We start from the raw sequence: 6,884 nt of genomic DNA, 5'->3' as shown, positions 1-6,884 counted from the left end.
ATCTGGGAACCCAACGGTAAAAAAAACAAAAACAAATCGATGCAAGTCGAAAGTCTGTCTGGAGAGATTAGGAAATTGTAGACCCGGAAAATCAAGCCGTACCAAATATCATACTTTAACATTTCTAGACATATTCTAGACCAGAACAGTTGCTACCAAATTGTAGCTAATTATTTAAAGTGACCTGCATCCTCTTGCTTCAGCTCCTCCACCTCTTTCTCACTGGCACCAAGTCTGGCTTGCAAGGCTGTGAATAAAGGCATCATGTTTGTATGTCATAACACATCAGTGATGTCCCCAGTAGGACAACAATTCTAACAAACAGAACATTGCCCACTTGCTCTAATTATGACATCACTGATGATGTCATAAGATGATTTATGACATCCCTGATGATGACATCCCTGATGACAAAATACATTTTGCTACATTCTGCTTCAGAAACATGATGACAAAATACATTTGTGGTTCTGCTTCAGAAACAACAGAAGAAATTGGAGGTAATTATTTAAAGTGACCTGCATCCTCTTGCTTCAGCTCTTCCACCTCTTTCTCACTGGCACCAAGTCTGGCTTGCAAGGCTGTGAATACAGAAAGCATCATGTTTGTATGTCACAAGACCTGTTTTGGACATCATTATTATTATTATTCATTTCAACTGACTTTTCATAACTGAGCCTTAAGTCTCCTAATTAATGTTCCATGAATCCACACATTTTACATCATTATAATTTATATTAAGCAAATATCAAACCAAAACCAAGCCTTGTCAATTCTATCATTGTACTCATTCGGTACAGAGCATTAGATAATTAAGAAATGCTGTGCCCCAGAGGTTTTTTTTTCTGCACTCGACCATAGGCAGAAGGACCCAATTTACACCTGGCAGAAAATGTGGGTATAGAAGTGTCATAACAACAGGCTCTGCTCTCTACCTGAGTGAAACAAATAAAGCACTATACACACATTCATCCAATATGAGATGGTTAAACCAACTCCATCATTGGAAGAACATATTTTCTCACCTGCGTTATCTCTCTGCAGATCAGCCACCTTTTCTTTCAGGCACTGCAGTTCAGTCTTGGTGATGGTCAGCTCCACCTTCTGCTCCACTGCCATGCTCCTCAACTCCTGCAGCTCAGCCCAGATGTCAGGGGTGGTGTTGGTCTGCCCATTTGTCTGTTTGTGCATCGGCCCAAACCATTTCCCCTCAACGGCACTTTCTTCCACCTTTCCACTCTCTGCCTGAGCCCAGGCCCCAGACAGACACAGCAGGGCGGACAGCAGCAGCCCTCATTCTCAATTCTCACCTGGTCACACATGGAGCAGTTTGTAGGTAACCTTTAAGAGGGAGAGACTCTCCTCCCTCTGTAAGTCTACCCAATGAGCACAAAGACAGAACGTGTGAGAATTTGCCAGCATGTTGGTCTGGAAAACATGTGAGCCTTAATTAGATCTTCTGGCAAAGACTGTGGGAGAGCCACATCTGCTTTCGGGTTGGAGGTCACTCTATCAAATAAACCGTGTTTTGCTGCCTCTAAACTTTAACCAGACAATCTATGCAGTCAAATACACTTTAGGTTAAAAATGACCCATACTAGAGTAGTCTTGAGTATCTGTGCTTAACTTTGTGCCGCTTGACATGTGGTATGGTGACATCTGCTGCTGTTACAGTGTACATGTGTGTGAATGCATGTTTGCTACTGCTGCAACCAACAATTATTTTCATTATCGATTAATCTGTTGATTATTTTGTCAACCAGTTGATTAGTCATTTTTGATTAGGCATCAGAATCTCACTCCAGCCAGGTATCCAGAATTGGTAAACTGGGTCTAATAACTGTTTAAGACACAGCTCCCCAATGGGGCTTGAGTGGGTGTTTTTTCTTCCTGCGACTAACCGACTAATAAAAACTTGGTTGACTAAGACTCTTCTCATCGACTAAACGATTAATTGAGTAATGGGGGCAGCCCTACTCTTCTGCTTCATGCCTTGATTTGTGACCCTCTGCAAGGAAACCAAGAATATCGTGCTCTCTCTCTCTCTCTCTCTCTCTCTTCATTTCAATTCCATTCCATTCAATTTTGTTTTATTGGCATGAAAGTTAACAAAAAATGTTGCCAAAGCATGAATGTACAGACACTCATCATAAATTATGACAAATGCATTCAATAACACTAGAATCAAAAACTCATCTGTCTGTCTGTGTGTGTGTGTGTGTGTGTGTGTGTGTGTGTGTGTGTGTGTGTGTGTGTGTGTGTGTGTGAGTGTGTGTGTGTGTGTGAGAGAGACTCTCTCTATTCTGCTATATTACCCTTGCTGTTTCACTTGCTTTCTGTATTACAAAACTGATGATTACATTTTCTATTCTGGTTTCTGTGTCTTTCAGATTTATTCAGCTAAATGTTGACAAGTGAGGACAGAAGAGCCCACCAGTTGAGGTGGAGTTTGGACCAGACAATCCGCTGACCTCCTTTCTACAAATACAGACTTTCTCCTGGATTGTAAATTACTGGGACATTGACCTAAAGTGGCTAGCTAGCAGCAGAGGAGGCTGATCCTCATGAACAGTGGTTCCCCTTCCCTCCAGGCCCTTCTCCAGAACACTGCGTCTCACCTAAGCCTAGTGTGAGCAGAGAGAGCAGACAACATGGCAGTCAGCTGCCTCCCTTGGCCTCCATTAACCTGGTTGTGTGCAGGGTTGCTGCTGCCCCTCCTGCCCCTGGTACAGGGCAAAGAATGTCCTCGCTTGTGTGTATGCGAGGTCCGCCCTTGGTTCACCCCCCAGTCCACCTACAGGGAAGCCTCTACTGTGGACTGCAACGACTTGAGGCTCACGCACATCCCTACCAACCTGTCCGTAGATATCCAGGTGTTGCTGCTGCAAAGTAACACCATCTCTCACACCAGTGGAGAGCTGGAGGCCCTGTTCAACCTGACAGAGCTGGACCTGTCGCAGAACAACTTCAGCAGTGTGGAAGCCGTGGGCCTCACCAACATGAACCAGCTGACCACCCTGCACCTGGAGGAGAACCAGATCAGCCAGCTGCCAGACCACTGCCTGCGCGACCTCTCCAACCTCCAGGAGCTCTACATCAACCACAACCAGATCAGTGCCATCTCTCCTGGGGCCTTCGCAGGGCTGCACAGCCTGCTGCGCCTCCATCTCAACTCAAACAGGCTACGGGTCATAGATAGTCGCTGGTTTGAAGCAACACCTAACCTTGAGATCCTCATGATCGGGGAGAACCCAGTCATTGGCCTCCTAGACATGAACTTTAAGCCTCTAGGGAGTCTGAGGAGTCTGGTTCTGGCTGGCATGGATCTCACCAATGTTCCAGAGAATGCACTGGTAGGCTTGGATAGCCTGGAAAGCATTTCTTTCTATGACAACAAACTGGTCAGAATCCCCCAGCTGGCCCTGCAGAAAGTTCCCAATCTGAAATTTCTGGATTTGAACAAAAATCCTGTCCACAAAATCCAGGAAGGAGACTTCAGGAATATGATGCATCTGAAGGAGCTGGGCATCAACAATATGATGGAGCTAGTGTCTATTGACCGCTATGCCCTGGACAACCTACCAGAACTCACAAAGCTGGAGGCCACCAACAACCCTAAGCTGTCCTATGTCCACAGGCTGGCCTTTAGGGACATGCCCTCCCTGGAGAGCCTGATGCTCAACAACAACGCCCTCAACGCCCTCTACCAGCGCACAGTGGAGGTGTTGCCTAACCTGCGGGAGATCAGTCTGCACAGCAACCCGCTGCGCTGTGACTGTGTCATCCAGTGGATGACTTCCAACAGGACCACCGTACGCTTTATGGAGCCTCTGGCCATGCTGTGCGTCTCCCCACCAGAACTCAGAGGCCAGCGTGTCCGAGAGCTAAGGCTGCTGGAGTCCCCGGAGCAGTGCCTCCCCCTCATATCCCACGACACCTTCCCCAGCCACTTGAGCCTGGAGCTGGGCATGAGCGTCAGCCTGGACTGCCGGGCTATGGCTGAGCCCGAGCCCGAGATCTACTGGGTGTCTCCTCTCGGAACCAAAATCACTTTCGACACGGTGTCCGAGCGTTACCACCTGAGCAGCGAGGGGACCCTGCGCTTGTCCCATGTACAGGTGGAGGATTCTGGTCGTTACACCTGCGTGGCGCAGAACACGGAGGGGGCCGACACACGGGTCACCACCGTCCGTGTGAACGGGACCCTGCTCGACAGCGCCCAGGTGATGAAGATCTACGTCAAGCAGACCGAGTCGCACTCTATCCTGGTCTCCTGGAAGGTCAATTCCAATGTCATGACCTCAAATCTGAAGTGGGCCTCAGCCACGATGAAGATCGACAACCCCCACATCACCTACACAGCGCGGGTCCCTGTAGATGTCCACGAGTACAACCTCACACACCTTCAACCTGCCACCGAGTATGAGGTATGCCTCACGGTCTCCAACATCCACCTGCAGACACACAAGTCCTGTGTTAACGTAACGACGCGTAGCGCTACCTTTGCCTTGGATGTGTCAGACCAGCACCCCAGTGCTGCTGTGCTGGCTGTCATGGTCAGCATGCTGGCCTTCGTCAGCCTGGCCATGGTCGGGGTCTATATGGCCCGCAGATGGAAGAGAAAGAACTATCACCACTCCCTGAAGAAGTACATGCAGAAGACCTCCTCCATCCCCCTGAACGAGCTCTACCCTCCGCTCATCAACCTGTGGGAGGCCGACGGTGAGAAGGACAAAGATGGCAGCGCGGAGGGAAAACCCTCTCCGGTCGACACCACACGTAGCTACTACATGTGGTGAGGATTTAGTGAGGAGGCCTAGCTGCCTCTCCCGCACCACAAACAAGACACACTTTTGCCATTTTGGTGCAAAAGTCAAATAAAGTTGCAAATGTTTTTTGTATTCTCAGCTTTGCTAATAAGAGGCAGAGTGATCAAGGACAGTATTTTTTATTAGTATAGCGTATCGCACTTGTTTGATTCTTTCTATCTATCTCTCTTGATTGTTTTGGACTCTCCAAGATGGCAGCTGTATTTAGCCTCCAGGTTGTCTTAGTTGCTATGCTTTATTTCTGCGGTGCACTTTTGACTCTCTTTCGGGTTGATAATGCAACAGCAGGGACCGATGGTCTTCTTGCAGTATTAGTAGAGATCAATGTTTATTTCTGTTTTGTAAAACAGGTCATCTGTTGTGCACTGATAGATAACGGAGTTTGTACGAACTTCAATTAAAAGCTGACGAAGGGATTTAGACTTGTTATCCTGTCTACTGAATGTTAGCGATTGTGCAGTAATGTTGTATCAACTATACTTTTGAACCGTTTCGATTTCTATCGCAAGAAAATAGGATTTTAGTTTATATTAATAAATGTGCTGTTAAATGCTATAGAAACACAAATGTTTATTAAAATATTCTGGGTTTTTACACTAGAAACTTTTTGACCCCACCCCTCATTTAATCTCGCTTAATTTGTAGACATTTTTGCTTATTGCCTAGTTTGTGATTCTCCCATGCAAAATGTATAATGAAGAAGTCAAAATAAACATTTTGTTTGTTCTTTTGCATACATTTATTTTTTAACTGTTCAATGTCTAGAATTGTTATATTTCACCCCTAACATTTAGATAGGTACTCAGTTACTTTTCACTTCGACATCTGACTCCTTGGTGGTGCATAACATACTGTAGGTTTCAAGTGGTTTCCTCCCACTGGTGTGTCTCATGTTTTGGAAGACTTCAGTACATCTCAGCCCAAAACGGGATCAGATTCACACTGACACAGTGCTCGCTGTGCTGAATCTAATCCAAACTGGATCAGATTCACACTGTCACAGTGCTCGCTGTGCTGAATCTAATCAAAACGGGATCAGATTCACACTGACACAGTGCTCGCTGTGCTAGAATCTAATCAAAACTGGATCAGACATCAGATTCACACTGTCACAGTGCTCGCTGTGCTAGAATCTAATCAAAACTGGATCAGACATCAGATTCACACTGACACAGTGCTCGCTGTGCTGAATCTAATCAAAACGGGATCAGATTCACACTGTCACAGTGCTCGCTGTGCTGAATCTAATCAGCCTCAGAGAGGGAGCTTACATCCTTCCAACTTATCCTCTTCTGTGTGTACTACTGTGTGTGTGTGTGTGTGTGTGCGTGTGTGTGTGTGGTGTGTGTGTGTGTGTGTGTGGTGTGTGTGTGTGCGTGTGTGTGAGAGAGAGAGAGGCGGGGGCAGGATGGATGGATGGATGAGTAGATAGATATTATGACCAGCTGACAGCCTCAACATCTACTGCAGAACCTCAATCTCACATCAAATGAGCAGTTTTAAACACCTATGCAGCAATTCAAAGTCAGCCTGGCTGGGAAGATCATGCAGTTTAAAAAAAGAGCGAAACTGACATTTAGTAAACGTCTGTCTTTGGCAGGAATGGTTGGATTTTTGAGTCTGTGCTGCCCTCTGTTGGGAGCTACACTGCCACTACAGCACAACTCTTAGAGCTACTACTACACAATGGCAGGACATAGTAAATGTGAAAACCTAAATGCCTAGCCACAATAATCACAGTAAAACAACATAGGCCTATGGCTTGAATCTTTGACTCATGCATTGATTTATAATAAACTATACGTTTATGCTTCGTTTGACAATCACCAGACTGTCGCTGTCCTAGAAAATAGGAATTTCAGTGTGTCACTCATTAATGTTTTGGTTGCACCTGAGTTTACCCTGCCTTTTAAGACACAAAATGGCTGCCGTGGAAAAGGCCCATAGATATAGACACAAGACAGCACATGGGTCCAGTGTGGCAGCAGCCTCTGTCCATTTGCCTAAATATTCAATATATATTCTGTCCACCTTACCCTTCCTGAATAGATCATA

At 46.1% G+C, this 6,884-nt stretch overlaps 1 pseudogene across 1 annotated transcript; it reads left to right on the top strand.

The window, feature by feature from the left end:
* Window positions 1-2,651: 2,651 nt before the first annotated feature.
* Window positions 2,652-4,799, top strand: LOC310799090 (leucine-rich repeat neuronal protein 1 pseudogene; annotated as a pseudogene). Its single transcript has one exon. The product of its transcript is annotated as a leucine-rich repeat neuronal protein 1 pseudogene (transcript).
* Window positions 4,800-6,884: the final 2,085 nt, after the last annotated feature.

Source organism: Poromitra crassiceps (assembly GCF_964638095.1).
Source record: "Poromitra crassiceps genome assembly, chromosome: 27".
Taxonomy (NCBI): domain Eukaryota; kingdom Metazoa; phylum Chordata; class Actinopteri; order Beryciformes; family Melamphaidae; genus Poromitra; species Poromitra crassiceps.
This window is presented reverse-complemented; position numbering and strand designations above follow the sequence as displayed.